Genomic DNA, 19,837 nt, shown 5'->3' on the forward strand with positions numbered 1-19,837 from the left:
CACTAAAGCATCTGTGGATAGAAATGCACACACCCGAAATAGGTAAATAACAAGTACAAGAAACAAATTTAAGTATGACATAAAATATTTTAAAATAAATTAATGTACAATATAAATTAAATATCTAATGTGTATAGAAGTAAGCAAAAATGATTAATGATTCTAACATCTTTTGATCATGTCATTTGATACTAAAAAGATTGATAACATGGCAATTACTTGAATAAAAGTATGAGATCAATAAAGAGCACATCTTAAAATATCAATTGCAATCATCAATGAAGTTCAAGACTTCCTTCTCACTTCTGTGCGTCCATATGGTTCTTGTGCTCTAAGCTACAGTAACAGAAGAATTTCATGTGAGAATAGACCAAGCTATCGTCACTGATCTGTAGTCTGATTTTCCTTCAGAATTTTCCTATTTTGTCCATGTTGTCAAAATTATTAGCACATTTTTTTTTTGGGTATATGCCCAGGAGTAGTACAGTTGGGTCTTGAAGTAGAGCCAGTTTTCTGAGAAAGTGCCAGATTGAGTTCCAAGCTGGTTGTACAAGTTTGCACTCCTACTAACAAAGGTGGACACTTCCCTTTCTCCACATGCTCATCTGCATGTGTTGTCACGCAAGCTTTCTATCTTAGCTATTCTGACAGGTTAAAGTGGAATCTCAAAATTGCTTCATTTGAATTTCCCTGATGACTAAGGACATTAAGCATTTCTTTAAGTGCTTCTTGGTCATTGGTGATTCCTATGTTGAGAATCCTCTGTTTAGCCCTGGGCCTCATTTTTTAATTGGGTTATTAGGTTTGTTGGTGTTTAATTTCTTGAGTTCTTTATATAGTTTGGATATTAGCCCTTTGTCAGATGTAGGATTGGTGAAGAGCTTTTTCTAATAAGAAGACTGCTATTTCATTCTATTGACAGTGCTTTTGGCCTTACAGAAGCTTTTCAGTTTCAGGAGGTCCCATTTATTAATTAGATCTTGAGGTGTTGGTGTTCTGTTCAGGAAGTTACTTCCTGTGCCAGTGAGTTCAAACCTCTTCCTCACTCTCTCTTCTAACAGATTTAGTGTGTCTGGTTTTATATTGAGGACTTTGATCCACTTGGACTTGAGGTTTGTGCTGGGTAATAAATAAGAATCAATTTTCTTTTTTTTTTTTACATGAAGATATCCAGTTAGACCATCACCATTTGTTGAAGATATCACTCCTGGGCATATACCCAAAAGATGCTCAACCATACAATGAAGATGTTTATTCACCTATGCTCATAGCAGCTTTCTTTGTAATTCCTAGAATCTGGAAACAACCTAGATGTCCTTCAACTGAGGATTGGATAAAGAAACTGTGGCCCAGCTATACAATGGGAAACTACTCAGCTATTAAACACAAGGGAATCATGAAATTTGCAGCCAAATATGTGGAACTAGAAATGATCACTCTGAGTGAGGCAACCCAGACCCAGCATGGCACACATGGTATATACTCACTTATAAGCAGACTCTAGCCGTACAGTACAGGATAAACATACTACAATGCACAAGCCCAAAGAAGATAAATAACAAGGAGGACACAAGGGAGGATGCTTAAATCTCATGCAGAAAGGGAAGTAGAATGGACAGATGCAGTATCTGAAGAGAAGGAACAAGGTAAGAAAGGAACACAGAGAGAAATAGGGTGGATATCAGACGTGGGAGAGCAAGGGTGGGAGGCCAGAAGACCTGCAGAGAAAAGAGAAACTGTGGGTGGGAGAATCTCTGTGACAATCTGGAGACTTATGTCAGAAAGGGCCTCTGGGAGGGTGTGAGGGGCACTCTGGCTGAGACTCCTAGTAGCAGAGTCGTAGGACACTGAAGAGGACACCCTATAATTTGGAGAGACTCCTAGAGGAGGGAGGATAACATCAAAGCAACCACAAAAACCTTCACGTAAAACTTACCCTTGCAAGATATACAGGGTTAAAGACAGAACAGATGGAGTAGAGACTGAAGGAATTGTCTAACCAATGCCTGGCCCAACCCAAAGAGCCAACCCATGGAAGAGAGCTAACCACCAACACTAGTAAAGATACTCTGCTATGCTTACAGACAGGAGTCTAGCAGAGTTGTCCCCATGAGAGGCTTTACCCAGCAGTGGTTCAGAAACAGATGCTGAGACTCACAGTCAAACATTGGGTGAAGCCTAGGGAGTCTAGTGGAAAAGTGCGGGGAAGGATAAAAGAATCAAAAGTTATTAAATTTATTTTTATACAACAGTATTTGTTTCTCTTAGCTCATTTCTCAACCCAGCTATCACACAAGTAATTAAGACTCTTTTATAATACAAGATTGCACAACACAATCTGAGCTGTTTAAGTCTGTTCTTAACCCTCCATGCTAATTTGTCTTACTCCCAGCAAACATTCCAGTGATATTTGTATTTTGTAGCTTTGCTGGGCTCCAACTCCTTCCTCATGATCTTCCTTGGACCTCTTTCATGGCTGAATCACCTACTTACTCTTCTAACTCCTCCTCCTCTGGCTGTCAGGAAGTCCAGACCTATTCTCTCCCCTGCTCATTGATTGGTTGTAAGCTGTTTTATTGACCTATCAGGGAACAATTGATGAGCTGAATTTACACAGAATTTAAACTACACAATAACCTTATGCCTATAAAAAGTGACAAGAGCTCCACAAGACACCAACATATGCAACTAACTAGGGCCCAGAGGGGCTTGTGGAAACTGAAGGACCAACCAAGGACCAAGCATGGACTGGCTCTTGTTCCTCTACATAGATGTAACCAACCAATGGGCAGCTCAGACTTCATGTGGGTCCACTAGTAAGGGGAGTTGGGGTTGTCTCTGACATGGACTCTCTTGCCTGCTTTTTGATCACTCTCCAACTAGCTCAACTGCCTTTCCAGGCCACAGGGAAAGAAGACGAGCTTAGTCCTGGTAAGACTTGATGAGCTGAGGTGGGTGGGTATGAGGGTTCTCCTTTTCTGAGGAATAGGGGAGGGAGGATAGGGGAGAGAGGCTGGGACTGGGAGGAGAGAAGGGAAGGGGCTATGACAAGGATGTAAAGTGAATAAATAAATTAATTAATAAAAAAATCTATTAAAATTCTTAGTGCCGATTTGTTTACCATTTTTACTATTTAGGCTATCGGCATCCATATGACCTCTCATGATAATCTTTTAATTTTGATATAAGTATATGGTGCTTTTAGAAATATTTATATTTTATGTGTATACATCTGTGCTTGAATATATGTATGTGTATCACCTGTGCATGGGTGCACTTGGAAGCCAGAAGAGGTCTTTAGATCTCCTTGAACTACAATTTCAGCTGGTCCTTAGCTGCTGATGCTTTATGTGGGTCCTAAGAACTGAACACCGGTCCTCTGTAAAAGCAGCAAGTGCTCTTAACCACTGACGCATCTCTCCAGACCACTGTGTATTATGCCAGTGTCTTTTTTTTTTTAATTGGTAAGGTTTGCTAGGTATTCAAATATTCTATGACAAAAATTAAGAAGACCAAATTAGAGCTTTGTTGTTTGTTCTTAATATTTTCACTTATTTATTCCTTTTTACAGGTAAATAAAATGGGATTATATAAAGTCACTTAGATGTGATGTGGAAAACAAGAGAGGTGAGAGAGAATTTAAATGTAAATTCTTCTATAGAGCCTGGCCTCCCACCTTCATCATAAGAGCTACTCTAAAGTGGATTGAGGTCATAAAGACTGATGTTGCAGACTTGCAAGTTCCTGCTTTAGGAATATGTCTAGAGTACCTTCATTTTAGTTACAGAATTTGCATCTTCAGCCAACCTTGTGGTAACTTACCCTTAGGCATAAAAAGCAAAATTAATGAGAGAAATACTATAAGTCTATATTCTCACACCAGGGGTTTCTTTCAGAGGCAACAGTGATGCACTGGTTATTGTATCTGTGTATGTGAGGAAATTCAGAAACCCTAGTGTAACATAAAGACAGCCAGGGGAAGAGGATTCTCAACCCAATAAGGAAACCAAGATCAGATCCGAATCTTTAACCTGATACCTGCCATAGTTTCAGAACCTCAAAACCGGCAACTCTAAGGTAGCTCTGGTAACTTCACAAAGATATATTAGACCACATGGTATTCTAAATTGAAGACAACGTTGGGTAGAATGCACCTTCAAGGCTACACTGGAAGTGGCATTATTCCAAAGGATTCATTGTTGAGAACAATATTGTGCTGTTGTCTTCAAGTTACTGTACCTAGTTTCTTTAGGAGTCATGCTATATTTGAGGGAAGTTGTGAACCTTGTCATGACTCATTAGCAGTATTTATCCTTTAGAGGGTCTGTAATGTGTGTTCTTGGCTATTTACTTGCTTATATGTAGGGCTATACAAAACTAAGTCATTAAATTATTTGTTTACCCTTTGTATCTTCTACCATGGATTTTTGCCCCGACCAGTGGAGGTTTGACTAAAGCTCGGGAGGAGAATCACCTGAATGAGGGTCAGAACACAAGACACAAAGAAGAAGAGCAAATATGAATATTGATTAAGCTCCTGAACTTTTATTTTTCAGGCAGCAGTTTTTATAAGGCAGGAGACAAGGAAGCATATTGCTATGGCAACCCAGCTGCAGGCTATCTCAAGACACGGGGAATTTCAGGCAGGGTCATAATGTCCTGCTACACAGGATATCTTGCTCTATCTTTGACTATCTTTAGTCTAACTGCTAAACCACAACAGGGTTAGCTGATTTCTGGTAAAAGGCAAGCTCTGGGAGAGACAGAAACTTAAAGGTGCAGGCTTGGACAAGATGGCGAGACCCTGGCCATATAGCCCATGGCCGCCAGCAGGTTTTCAAAGTTTCTATGAATTAATGTTTTGTTCCATCATGTCATGTGCGTTTTGTGAAACCATCCCATTTAATTTGCAATGAAATCTTCAGGAGTTAGGACACTCAAGTGAGATGGTATGCATTGGATTAAACCCAATAATGTGCAACTGCATAGAGCTGATTGGTCCAGCACAGTGGGTAATGACTAGGGCTCCTTTCGCTACTGATCAAACTTGCTACAAAATTTAGGACAACTTTAATGTTGCTCAGGAAGTGACACTTCTAGGTCGCTGCAAATGAAAGATCCAGACATTGATTGAAATCTATGAGGTTAATCTGGGATAAATTTTATTTTAAGAAAGGAATTATTAAGTTTACATATTTTGAAGTTTTGTTCAGGATAGTTTGGTAAGCCTTTCCCTGTTAGTGGCCACAAGCTGGAATTTTAGAATACTGTACTTCACTTAGAAAATAAACTGGGCAAAATGTCTTCATTTCTGCCATAGACAGAGTTCTGCCTAAAGATGGACAAGCTTAGAAGCAGAGTCGATGGCTAAATTCTGCCAAAATAGGGTAAGCAAGTCCTCAATAGTTTCTGCCTCACAAATATTTCTGTCAGATATAATGGGACAGAAAGCGAAAGATGATGCACCAACATTATAGAGAGTTTTGGGTGACTGTTCAGGCAGCAAACTGTCTCTGTCATCTTCTCATTTGGGGAGCTGCTAACTTTCACTCCCTGTCTACTCAGGTGATTAATTTTATTCCTTCTCAAGTCTCTGATGAGGTTGAAGAACATATAGTTTAGTTGTACAATTAAGCTTAGTTGTTTAGGAGTTAAGATGTTTTTAGGTCTAGATAGATGTTTTAAGTTGTTAGTGAGACGATATGATAGATATTGATTTACATTCAGAGTTTAGACTCACCAAGATAGGAAAGATGTTTTCTTCAAGGCTGCCAAATACAAATAGCCAAAACAATATGAATGTAACATTTATATAGTTCCTGATTGTTTCGTGGTTCTTCTTGCTGCAGCCAGTTTATTGTATGTATGTGTAATGATATAAATGTATATGTAAAAAAAGAAAAAATGTAATAAAAAATTTAAAAAATAAAATAAACTGACTGATAAAAAGAAAATAAAGTGTTTTAAATAATGTACACATCTATACTGTAGTGAATAACTATATTCCTTCTGACTTTGTCACATTTCTCAATGAGAAAGCCATTCCCATAGCAAACTGTCTGTAGTATATGTTTAGACATGCCAGGACGGGAAGTTTAAACATTTTGTTTCTGTTTATTTACTCTTCAAAACTGGGAGTACAGATATAGTTACATTTAGAATTCAGATGTGTTACTACTGTTCTAGTTCATCAATATTGCAAATATTTTGTACTATTTACCTATTCTAGATTCCTGACTTATCTATTTTTAAAATATTATGTAGTATCTTTCTGACTGTTTTCTCATAAGAGCTGGAAAACCCATATATAAAACAAATAAAAATGATTGAAGAGCTAATAAGCCTATCTCACAAATTACAGATTTTTTAGGTAGTCTATTTGAAAGCTGGTATTTTCCTTAATAACATGTGCCCCTCTAAGTGTTACAACTATATTGAATGCACATTGCTGTTTAGGAGAAAAAAAAAGTCTCACCACCTAATTTCTTCCCAGAATATAATTCATCAAGGTCACCTTCATCTACAAGAGCATTTTCAAGTAATTTAAACAGATGGGTAAAGGTGTTGAGCACAGTCAAAGATTTGTCTTGACACAACTTATGACTTCTGATAACCTTTTTCTGTGCTTTTCTCTTGGTGTGACTTAGTGAAGCCATCATGCAGAGGATAAACACCAGTTTAACTGATAGCAAAATTCTGTGGGTGAAAGTCTAAGCCCATTGTTATACCTTTGCTACAATGTCTTAATTTTGAGCGAAAGAGCATTGGCCTGGTACAGAGATGTATTTTTTATTTCTTAAGTATAATAGTTGTCCTGTAACATCTCATATATTACATTTTGAGTTTATTAGTTTCATTTCTTATAGACATAGGGTGTTAAGAGGACATTAATAGATCTACAAAATTATCACCTATGCTTAATTCAGGGGCTTTTGTAATTCACACAGTGCCTTGTGAGTTGGTTGTAAAAAAAAGAACCTATTTTTCTGTTGATTCAGAAAATATAGCTTCCAGTTCTAACTCATTTTTCTAATTCCCTACTATATAAGTAAACAGAGACCTTCGTTGACACAAAATTATACTACCAACTTTCACAGTAAAACTAAAGAGCACAGTGTGACCACTGTGCAAGCACAAAGCTAGCAATTGCTCTAACACTAAGGATTCATATAAAATGCAAATGCTTTCAAACTTCCAGATAGTTCTACGTACAGAAACTGTCATATAGTCAACACCTGGTGGCAAAAGGTAGAATTAGCGTATAAAGCTTGATCTCTCAGTATGTTGGAGTTTTAAATATAACAGATTAGAAGTTATTAAGATAGAATATTGATGATAATAGGGTTTTTGTTTGTTTGTTTTAGCATCCCATTTCAACTTACCCCCTGGGAAGCATTTACTAGGTCTTCTGAATCTAGCCTTAGGGACTACTACCTCTTCCATTAATCCTATGGTTTACTCTGCATCCTAATTACTGGCAATTTCTCTTACCCCTATCAATTCTGACCTTATGTTAAAGAACACCAGAAAGTATTAATATCAAAAAAGTACCCACATAGTAATACGTTATTTTCATCTATTCTGGAATGTTAACGTTATATTCAAAAAACTGTTTGTTCCTCTCTTAACCCAGCTATCACTCAAATAATTGAGACTCTTTTATTTTTTAGTAATAAGCTTCACAACACAATAACTGAGCAGTTACTACTCTATTCTTGACCCTCCAAGCAATCCTGGTTCCTCTCAGCATACATCCCAGAAATACTTGCACTTTGTAGTTTTCCTGCTCCAGCTTCTTTCTCCTCATGTCTTCTGGACCTTTCCAGTGGCTTAATTCCATCTTCCTCCTCTGACTCCTCCTCCCCTGGCTGGCAGGAAGTACGGCCATTTTCTTTCCCATGCTCAGCAATTTTGTGTAAGCTGCTTTTTTGGCATATCAGGAGGGAACAATTGGGGAGCAGAGTTTATACAACATTGAGATAGGAGATTTTCAGAACTAGGCTTGTAACCAGATATGGGAAACACAGAAATCAGCATTTGAATTACACAATAACCTTATGCCTGCACTGGAAGAAAACTGCCACTCAGGAGGCAATCACCAATACCAGCAGCTACTCAGTAAGACTAACACAAGTTCAATGGAGTGGAGAAAAAGAAAGAAATAGTATTAGCAAAATAAAGAACCTAATAGATCAACAAGTAAATCTCACTATGAGATCATAAATTTATTAGCTCAAAATATAAAATGCAGGTGCTGGAGAGATGGTTAAAAGTACTTGCTGTTCTTGCAGGGAACTGGTGTTCTGTTTCCAGCACCCACATAGATCCTCACTACTGTATGTAACCATCTGCTACAGGGTCCAACACCCCCTTCTGGATCCTACAAGCACCTGAACACATATGGTGCACTTGCACATATGTAACATGAAAGCAAGACATTCATAGACATAAAATAAATAGATCATGAAAAAATAAAAATCAGTTGGGTGCAGTGACACACTCCAGTAATCCCAGCACTCAGGGAGACAGAGGAAGGTGGATCTCTGTAAGCTTGAGGTCAGCCTGGTCTACAAAGTCAGCCCAGGACAGCCAAGGCTATGCAGAGAAACTCTATCTTGAGAAAAACAAACAAAGTAATAACAACAAAAGAAAAAAGAAAGAAAGATCTAGAAAATGAAAATTGAGTTGAGATTTAATAAAGAACAAACTTTTAAATTAGATAAATTATTATATCATTATTTCCAGTTATGTTGAGAAATTTGAGGCAAATGTATGTATACAATATATCTATAGATAGAATATGTATGATTATTTTTGTATGTGTGATTATTTATGTGTACATACAGTATGTATGTTCACAAATACATACATATAGGAATCCGTATTTGCAGAAGAAACAGTTTCTGACTTAGAATCTTTCTTTCTTTGTATGTCCTCAGTGACTTAAAATTTTACAGCTATTTATAAATTATATTGAAAGATGTATTTTAATACTGTCATTTTTATGGCATAAAAATTGAAAACTCAGAAAAACACACTAAAAACAAAATTTGATAATACCACAGATAGTTGAATTTCTATTAATATTTTACTCTATTTAATTCCAGTATTGTTCTGTACATATATTTTTGCTTATTTAGACTCTTGAAGAAGACATGTATTTATCAGTAGTTGGGTGGAGCCTTGAGACAACAATCTGTCATACACTTTGCCAAATGTTACTTAATCATATTAATTTCTGAGAACTCCTGCTGTGGACAACACTGTTGACTTGTTGGTCCTCAGCTTTATAAATAACCATCCTCCCTTTTTTATATAGAGAAACTCTGTCAACTAATGTGACTTTTCTTTGTCATTTACACCATCAGTGCCATGAGACAAAAGATAGTGTTTGACTAGTGGACAAGTACTTTCTTGACTTCTAGTTTTCCAAGCCTGATGTCTCTCCGTTTCCTTCTGTGATTGATAAAAATGCATATTCAAGGTATCTTCAAGATCCAAAAGCCTTGAAGCCAGATTTGAAGATGCTTGGCATCTGGCTGGTTACCAAATCCTCTTGATTCCATTCCACCCTCAATAGTCCAGACAGATAACACCATAATTACACCTTTCCAACTCCCAAATCCCTTTCAACCCTAGTATACTTTAGTTAAAGAGGAACTCTGAAAATTAAACAGTTTCACCCATGAAATTTATAGTCCTAAATATAGCAAGGGTAGTAAAGTTACAAGAATCCTGAAGTGTCATAGCTCTGCAGGCTAAGAAAAACATTATATATGCTAAAGCGCAAATAAAGGACAGTACATGAATTCTGCTACAATAAACAATGACATTCATATAGGAAACAGAGGCCTGTTTAATGTGTAAATAAAAAAATTTGCCCCTAAGCAGATTTTGTGTTCTCTTTACTAATTCTTAAAAGCACTAAAGAGAATTCCAAATTTAATCTATATGTGAAAGAGGAAGATGGGAAGGCAAAGACAGAGAGGTGAGAGAGCTGGAAAAATTAGAGGTAGAGTCCTCAGAATAGGGTGTAATTTTTTAAAAAATTTTTTATTATTGCTACACTTCAATCTTATAAGACTGTCTGCACATGTGTATTACTTTCTCAAAAGAATAAAGCTTGGTTTCTTTTCTTTTCTTATAGAAATGTAAAAGTGGAAGAAATGATGTAGAACGAGAAGACTTCTCCATACTCATCTACAAGAAGATAGAATAAAAAAGCGCTTGTTGGGGTTGTCCTCTGCATGAAGACCAGCAGAAGGTCCAGACTTTTTGTGATGGCTTCTCACTTTCTCCAGGGAAGTATTAAGGCAGTGAAGGGAGCACAGGCTACACAGCCGAGCACAGATGGCATGGATGAGAATGAGGCTAAACGGGAGACACAAAAGGGTGTGCAGAGATGATGATTACTGTGTCTCAAATTAGTTACAACTCAAAGACTTGCTTCCTTTAGTGATTTTTACAGTTTATTTATTTACTTATTTGTTTGTATGTGTTTGCATGTGTGTGTGAATGGTGCACATGCCAGGACACATGTGTGGAAATCAGAGGATAAGTTGCAGGGGTCTGTGCTGTACTTGCACCATGTGGGGCCCCAGGTTTGACCTCTGGTGTTTTTGCCTGCTGGGCATCTCAGTAGCCCCAGATACACTTTTCAAGAACCTTCCATGTCCTTATATTATCTAGCACATTAAATGAAAGTGTAGCTTTTCGTCTATGTCTCATTTTCCTCTCTCTTTTATTGAACACTGAACAGTAAGGCAGGATAGCTTTACAACTACAATATTAAGAATATATATTATGTTCCTAGTGAGTTCATGTTTTTATTAAATATAGAACAACATTCTGATCTCAAATGAAATTGCCTGGTGATGAATGTTTTGTCCTTTTAAATTAAGGTATTTCTGCCAGCACTGCTGTGACTAGAATAGATAACTAAAAATAAAAGAATCCCCCCATCTCTCTCCCTCCCTCTATGCCTCCCTCTCCCTCCCTCTCCCTCTCTCACTTCTGTCTTTGCCTTCCCATCTTCCTCTTTCACATACATATGAAATTTGGAATTCTCTTTAGTGCTTTTAAGAATTAGTAAACAGAACACAAAATCTGCTTAGAGACAATTTTTTTTATTTACACATTAAACAGACCTCGGTTTCCTATATGAATGTCACTGTTTATTATAGCAGAATTCATGTACTGTCCTTTCTTTGTGCCTTAGCATATATAATGTTTTTCTTAACCTGCAGTGCTATGACACTTCAGGGTTCTTGTAACCCTTACTACCCTTGCTACATTTAGGACTATAAATTTCATGTGTGAAACTGTTTAATTTTCAGAGTTCCTCTTTAACTAAAGTGTACTAGGGTTGAAAGGGATTTGGGAGTTGGAAAGGTGTAATTATGGTGTTATCTGTCTGGACTATTGAGGGTGGAATGAAATCAAGAGGATTTGGTAACCAGCCAGATGCCAAGCATCTTCAAATCTGGCTTCAAGGCTTTTGGATCTTGAAGATACCTTGAATATTGATTTTTATCTATCACAAAAGGAAGTGGAGAGATATTATGCTTGGGAAAGGTTCTAGACATTTAAAATATGTATTAAGAATTACTGGGAATATTCTGAATATGAAATACTTTGAATCTTCATTCAAGAAAGAGGTTGGGTATTAAGTCGGTGGTTCTCACAGTTAAAAAAAAAAAAGGTACATTGGCCTGGCTTTAATCTCAGCACTCAGGAGGCAGAGGCAGGTAGATCTCTGTGAGTTCGAGGCCAGCCTGGTCTACAAAATGAGTCTAGAATGGCCAGGACTATTACACAGAGACACCCTCTCTCAGGAAAAAAAGGTACATTAAAGATGAATATAACCACCATTTAGATGGTTACTTACCACAAAGAAAACAAACAGCAGAAGATAAATAAAAGTGTAAAAAACAAAAACTCCAGTGACAGCCTATGGACGATCATAGAGAAATGTCATACATGAGAACACATGTCTGTAATCCCAGAACTCAGTTGCCTGAGGCCAGAGGATCATGGGTCAAGGCCAGCTTGAACTACAGTGGGAAAATCTGCCCCAAATGAATACATAATCTATGACTACTATGAATGTAATATCTATACATCAAATCTTGTGCCTGTTCTTATTAGGTTACTCTTGTCATTAATGATGAAATTAGTTTTAAGTAGTCTAAAAGAAGGATGTGACTTAATAACTTAAAAATAACTTCATCTAGCGAATGAAGATTATTTTTTGGTTTTTTTTTTGAGACAGGGTCTCTCTGTGTAGCGTTGGCTGTCCTGGACTCACTTTGTAGACCAGGCTGGCCTCGAACTCACAGCGATCTGCCTGCCTCTGCCTCTCGAGTGCTGGGATTAAAGGCATGCGCCACCACACCCAGCTGAAGATTATTTTTTAATCATACGTTTTTGTGTTTCCGTGTGTGGGTTTATGTACATGTGACAGGTCATAGAAGAGGCCAGAGGTGCCTGATTTAGAGGAGTTAGAGGTGGTTGTGTCTGTGTGGAGGTGCATAGCCAAATTCTTGTATAAGCAGCCCTTCCCAGGTGGGCTATGACAGTGACCAAAATCTGCTCTCAGCAAACATCTAATATGCCTTGGAATATTACTTACTCTTATATAGCAGTGTTTGGCTTTGCTGACTTATTCCCCCAAAATAACTGCATATTTGACCTTTTGATCAACATCTCTATGTCTGGGAACTGCTGACACACTCTGCTGTTATACATTCAACATTTTAACATAGGCAAAGCAATGCATTATGGTTCTTCCCATGTCTGGCCAATTTTCCTTCGGTCTCACCTCCTTCAGGTCCATCTATGTTGTTGCAAACGGCAGCTGCACTTGCCTCCTGGTGAAGACAGAATAAAACACACCAATTCATTTGTGTGTGGTGCCCTCCATAACACCCATGGCTTTTGCAACTCAAGAGGACTCACCTAGCATAGCGTGCAGATCTGTGTATACTCTGGTCTATCGGTTACTGTAAGAAAAGCATCACAAAGGGAAAACAGCTTGGGAAACCATAGGCTGGAACACTCTGGAGGAAGCTGGGCATCTCCCCCCAGTGGACCACCTAATCCTCTGGCATTAAGTCACGGCCATGTGCTTGAAACCATGTTCATCAGGGAGGTTCATTAGAACCCGAGCACCCTGGCTTTTAGATTCAGTGTCCTATGCTGAGCCTGACTCACAATTGCAGGCTTACAGAAGGAAAGCAGGTGTTCAGCATAAACCATTGTTTGCACAAATCCTTAGGTCCAGTGAGCCATTTTTATCAATTATGGAATGGTGGGAACTTTCCTGAAAAGGCATTCCCAGACTCTAGCCAAGAGCTCACCTTACAAGGGTCTGAGAATAACAGGCTCTGGCCTATTAGGTTAACTTTTTCTGTATAATTCGATATCACTAATTTACTCCCCAGAGAGATACAGAAGCTAAAATGACACAAGACATGTAATTCAGGGACAATGAACCTCTGTTGCATTTCTCTCCCTAAAACTTTATGTTTTTAAAATAAAGTATATCACATAAAATTTATCTTTCAAATAATAGCAAGATATACTGATACCAAAGGAAGTGGATAATTACACAGTTGAACCTCATTATATTAGGATGTCAAATCTACTTGCCTGCTTACTACGGACTACCTAGAATTCTCCAATGCACTCTCACCACCTTCATGGTCATTTGCAGCTGGCAGAGGATGGGGAGAAATTTGAGCCAAGCAGCACACATACTCACTCACAGTTGAGTCCAAACAAGCTAGGCCCTGCCTTCTTTTATTGGCTCTCCTGCAGGGAGAACCACAAAAAGGCAGGAAGGACAGCCCTTGCGTTGTAGGAGGTTGCCAGCTTCCAGGTGGACTGAGTCTGCTTTCTTACTTGGGTTTACATTCCTGGGATGTCACGCTAGTTAACGCTTCTGAACATTATTTTATCCTTTGCAAGCTGAAAAAGAAAACGTAGAACACATTAGAATTAGTTAGTCTTAGGATTTACATAACTCCATATTCATAGACATAGATATAGATGAGAGAGAAAGAGAGAGAGAGAGAGAGAGAGAGAGAGAGAGAGAGAGAGAGAGAGAGAGAAAACACCATGAGGAGCAGTGGTTCAGTATTCATGAATTCAATGTTCTCAGCAGCTTACTAGAACATAACTACTGTGAATAATGAGAACCAACTGTGTATATTTTTATCTCATTCTTTCATTATGTGCTGAATTTTCTTCCTGCTGAAATCTGTGCTTTACGAGGTTTAGTGTGTTCAATAATGGTAAACCGTTTTAACCTTTTTTAAAAAAACTATAAACTGATTTAATTTTATCTTCTTCTGGAATAATGATTAGTTAGTATCCAATTTAGCTTTAGGCGGGCAATTTGCATATGGGATTCCATTTTCTCCTGGCATGATTGGGCTGAGAGAAAGCTGCAAGGAGGTGGAACCAGCCTCCTGTGTGAGTCATCCACTGTGTTTATGGGGTGCTGTGTAATTCATCCCTTTTGATGTTTTGCAGTTATACTGCAGTGTGTTTATGCTTTCATTTTTATCTTAATTTTCACTTTTTGTTTCACTCTTTTTGTTTAGCATTTAGACTGCCACTAAATAGAGTGCTAATGAATTTATTTTTGAGAAATATAAGAAGACTTTGCCTCTTAAAATCTTGCTTGCTTTTCCATCAATTCTTCTCTGGAAGCTGACCCCAGAAGCTAACCAGACCAATTGCCTACTGTTGCAAATGAGCTTTTGTTGGAGTGTGTCCACCTATTTGCTTTTGAATTTTCCTTAGCTGTTTTGCCACTGAGGAGGCACAGTGCTGAAGCTGTATGTCCTGTGATGTTTGGAAAGTTAAATCCTCTGACTTTTTACAGGAAAAGCAGTTCATCTCTGTGGCAGACTTTCTCTTAAAGGTGTGTGAGAGCAACAGTCACTCCAGACATGTGAACTCGTTCCTTCTGTCCTTCGTAAAGACTTGCTTTATTTTCTAAACTCTGTGTGTGTGCATGCATGAGTGCATGCCTGTCTGTCTATCTGCCTGCCTGCCTTCCCTGCTTGCTTATCTGCCTGCCTGTACTTAAATACAGGTACCTGTGAAGGCCAAAAGAGAACATGGAATCCCAGGACCTTGAGTCACAGGTGGTTGTGAACACTCAGTGTATTTGGTGAGAATCATATGTGGGTCTTCTTCAAGGACTGCCTGAGCTTTTGATCACTGACCCATTTCTCTGCCCCCTTTCTTCATATTTTTAATCATTTCTTGTATTATTTGAGGTTATAATAAATCACAGCATTTCATAATTCTCTTTCCTTCCATAGGTCTCTTCTTGTTCCTTTCCATGGCCTCTGTTTTTCCGTATGTATTCTGGGCTTTCCAATGTCTTTATTTACTTCAAGTTTTTCAGTGTGAGATTGTTTACAATAAAAAAAATTTAGTGACATTTGTAATTTTTTACTAACAAATATATTTTTCAAATTATATTATTTGAGATCCATTCCAAATTTCAATTATTTTCAAACTTATCAACAAAAATAAATTACAAAACAAGTGATGTAGCCCATGAAGTTACAATAAGAAAACTAATATAACTTAGCAAACTTTTCTAAAAATAAGACAACTCAAAAATCTAATAGGGTGTGGTGGTGCTCACCTGGGATGCCTGTATTCTAGAGGCTGAGCCAAGAGGATGACACATTTCAGGCCAGCTTGAACTACATCAAAACACCCTTCCTCAGAAGAAAAAAATGCAATAAAACCGAAGTAAGACTTAAAAATTCCTAACCTGTATACCATGTATAAGCATTGTTTTTTATTAAACATTTTTATTGTTTACATAAACATTTATATTATTATACATATATACAATAAACTACCTGTAGCAAGAAAAACCATGATACAATCAGGAATTATATAAAGGTCTCATTCTTAATGTTTTGGCTATTTGTATTTGACAGCCTTGAAGAAAACATCTTTCCTATCTTGGTGCATCTAAAATACTGAGTGTAAGTCAATCTCCATCACATCTTGTTATTATCAACTTAAGACATCTATCTGGATTTAAGAACATCTTAACCTCTAAACAACTAAGCTTCATCATAAAACTTAGCTACCTCATCTTCAATTCCATCAGAGACTTGAGAAGGAATAAAACTTGACAGAGACAGTTTTCTATCTGAATAGTGACCCAAAACTCTCTATAATGTTGTAATATCTTCTTCAGCCTTCTGGCCCAATATATCTGACAGGCATGTTTATGAGGCAGGACCGATTGAGGACTTGTTTACCCTGTCTTGGCAAAGTTTGACTGTAGACGCTGCCTACATCCAAGCTTGTCCACTTTTAGGCAGAATTCTGTCTGTGGTAGAAATGAACACATTTTGCCCAGTGGCTTGTCTGCCACATTTGAAGCCATCTCCATAAGGAGATTCTTTGATGGTCATCATCTTCTTTTGAGGTAGGCTGGGTGTTGCCAGGAGTTAACTTGTCTCATTGTCAGTGAATCTTTAAAATAATAAAAACATTTTAAATGTCAAATTCTGCATGTCTCTGAGGTTTTTGAAGACCTTATATAACTATCCTACCTTATCTTTCTATAGAATCATATCAATCTGCCACACCAAGATGTATATTCTTGTGATAAATATAGACTAGCAATGGACATGATTTGATCAACTAACAATTAACTTATATAACTTATTTCTCCTAAACAGCCTACAATAGTACTTTCAAATTATTGGAAGTTAACCTTGTATTATAGGTACAATACTGTATATTAGAGGTGTGTGTGAAGAAAATCTTGCATTTGAATTCTTTACCACTGTATCTAGAATTAAAATTATTTTGCATCTATACACAAAATTCTATACCAGTGAATTAAAAATAACCTTGTGAGTGACAACTGAGGCATTAAGTTGAGGAGTAGATATTCTAATCTACTTTTTGTTCTATCTTCCTTATATATTCCTATACTTCCCTTCTTTCTTTTCAACCCCTATCTCCAAACCTAAGAATGTAAGATAAAGGATCGCTGACTCTAACCTTATTTTCCTTCTAAATAAGACCAATAACTTGTAACTAATTCCCATTGAAAATAACCCTCTATAGCCCAAGAATGCAGCCAAAAACCTACCTACCACCTCTTAAAGGAAATGGGAAGTCCTTCTCTTAAGGTTTCTTCTGGCTGATTTGGGATGAATAATGCCTTTGTATGGGCCCAAATAAAGTTGGGGAAATGGTTAAACAAGCTGAGAACAACATTTGTGGTCCAGTTTCTAAATGTTGAGAAATTCCAGGCTTAATTAGAGTTCTGTGTGGGACAGTATAAAATGCTGGACCAACTGAGATTGGAAGTTGACATTTGTAATGTTTTAATTGATTAACCAAGTACAGGTTACTTATGGTTAAATTTCTTTTTTCCCATCCAAAATAATGGTTACATTTTAGTAGATACAATTAGCTAGTTTTCTGTATCATCTACTAAAAACTTAAACTCCATGAAAGTAATTACTTTTATTCTGCTTTTCCTACTATTCATCTAGGCCTGTGTCTGTGCATAGACATTTACTGTACGTCTGAAATGGTTGTTAAATATCTAGGACCCAAGATATAGCTTTTTTAGTATTATGCGTAAACTGTTCTAAAAGTTTTATGTCAGCCGGAGTAAATTCTTTTCAATTTGTTAATTATTTTCCCTCAGTGTTTAACATAAAACTTAGGATTCTGTGCATACCAAGCAAGAACTCTTCTGTTGAGGTACACTGGGTGGCAGCCTGTATGTACAACACACTGTGTGTATGCAGTTCTGGAGGAGGCCAGAAAGGGTGTCATATACCCTAAAGCTGGAGTTACAGTGCCATGCGGACTTTTGGGGAACCACAAATCTTTGTTCCTTTTTTCTTTGCCTTGGCATTCGTATTGTGCTGTGATGTTTCCCAACCTGCAAAGACCTTCTGTTGTGTCCTACTTTCTTCCACCACAGTCAGTAGATTACAGTGTGCCTCGCTCGGGAAGGTTGACTTGCCTGTTCCATTTCAGGTCCTTCTCTCCTATTCCTATTCACATTGCATCCCTCTGTTCCCCTGGTGTGATCACACAGTTACGATCTTACAGAGCTATGGACCTGAGATTTGCAGGGTAGCTGTCAAACTCTGCTTTATGAAGAATTAAAAGCATGTGAGATAGGTGGTCACATTTCTGTCCTTAAATGTCTTTGTTACTGTGACAAAGTACTCAAGGAGAAACTGGAAGACAGATTTATCTCCGTTCATTTGGGTTTCACTCCACTGCTGCACTATCACTGTGGGAACATTATTGAGTCAACATTGTCATGGCAGAGGCAGGTTGCAGAAGAAATCTGTTTATCACATGGCAGCCAGGAAGTAAAGTGTCAGGAAGGACAGAGTTCTGATATACTCTTGCAGGGCACACTCCCAGTGAATGAGCTAGGGTCTACCACCTCCCAGAAAGGCCACTAGCTGGTGAGAAAGCTTTTGGGAAACTTTATACCAAAGTCATAGTGATATTTTTGCTTCTCAACCTTTCTTCCCATCCCTTCATGTTTTTCACTCATTCCTGGGCCCTTTTATGAACTCTTCTTAAGTGTCTCAGTGTTTCACCAACAATAATATGGGTTTTCTTTCTAATTGCTTTATTCTTACTCTTCTGAGTTGATTTCTTTTTGTTTGTTTTTGTTTTTGTTTTGTTCTCTGTATTTTATATCCCAGTACAATAATTTATGGTTCTATTGCAAACATTCATTTTTAGTGGAATGTGACATCCCCCTTTTAGGTTTTCATTAGGTGTTTTCTATCTTGGTTTGTTTGTTTGTTTTCTGAGCTAAGGTCTCGCCACCAAGCTCGGGCTGACCTCTTCCGATGTGTTAAGCCTGAAAATCAGCCTCCCACAGGATAGGATGACAGGTCTGCATCTCCACCCCCATGCCCCTGTATTTTGTAGGTCTAAATAAAAAGTTTCTATCTTAATTAGATTAAGAAAAAAAAAAAACAACCAAATAACCCACTTCAGATACTCTGTAGTAATAGTTGATTTTTATTTTTCTGAACTACCATGAGCCTTTCAGAAAATCCAGTTATCCATTTAGTATCTGATCCTTTATTATCCTCTGCAGCTCAAGGACACTTCAGCCACAATACACCCAAAGGATTCTACTTCCTCTGTTCTTGGCTTTCATATCTTGATCTCCTCCATTTCAATTTGCACATGCTTGCCAGAATGTTCCTTTTAAACTGGAAACATGCCTCCTTCCTCCACTCATAACGTCTCAGCTGTTTCTTATCACCCCAACCATGCCACTTATGAGTGATGTGGTACTGATTGCCCTACCAAACCTTCAAAGTTCTTGCTTCAGTTACTTGAGGGCCTATTTAATGCTATTTTCTTTAATTTTAAAATTAACTTATTTGTTCACTTTACACCACAATTGTAGCCCCCTCTTTCCTCTCTTCCCTGGTTCCTCCCTCCTTCTCTCCTCCCCCATCCTCCCCCCTGCCCCTCAGAAAAGAAGAGCCCCCAGAACATCAAGTCTCATCAGCACTAAGCCCATCTTCTTCCACAATGGCCTGGCAAGGCAGCCAGGAGAAGTGATCAAAAAGCAGGCAACAGAGTCCATATCAGAGATAGCCCTCCTCCTTATTAGAGAACTCACATGAAGACCAAGCTGCCTGTCTGCTACATATGTGTAGGGACCTAGGTGCAGTCGATGCATGGTCCTTGGTTGGTGCTGTAGTCTAAACAAGCCCCCTTGGGCCCAGTTAGTTGGCTCTGTTGGTCTTCTTGTGGAACTTTTGTCCCTTCTGGGTCT

The sequence above is a fragment of the Acomys minous genome (assembly GCF_964271855.1).
Source record: "Acomys minous genome assembly, chromosome: 4".
NCBI lineage: Eukaryota > Metazoa > Chordata > Mammalia > Rodentia > Muridae > Acomys > Acomys minous.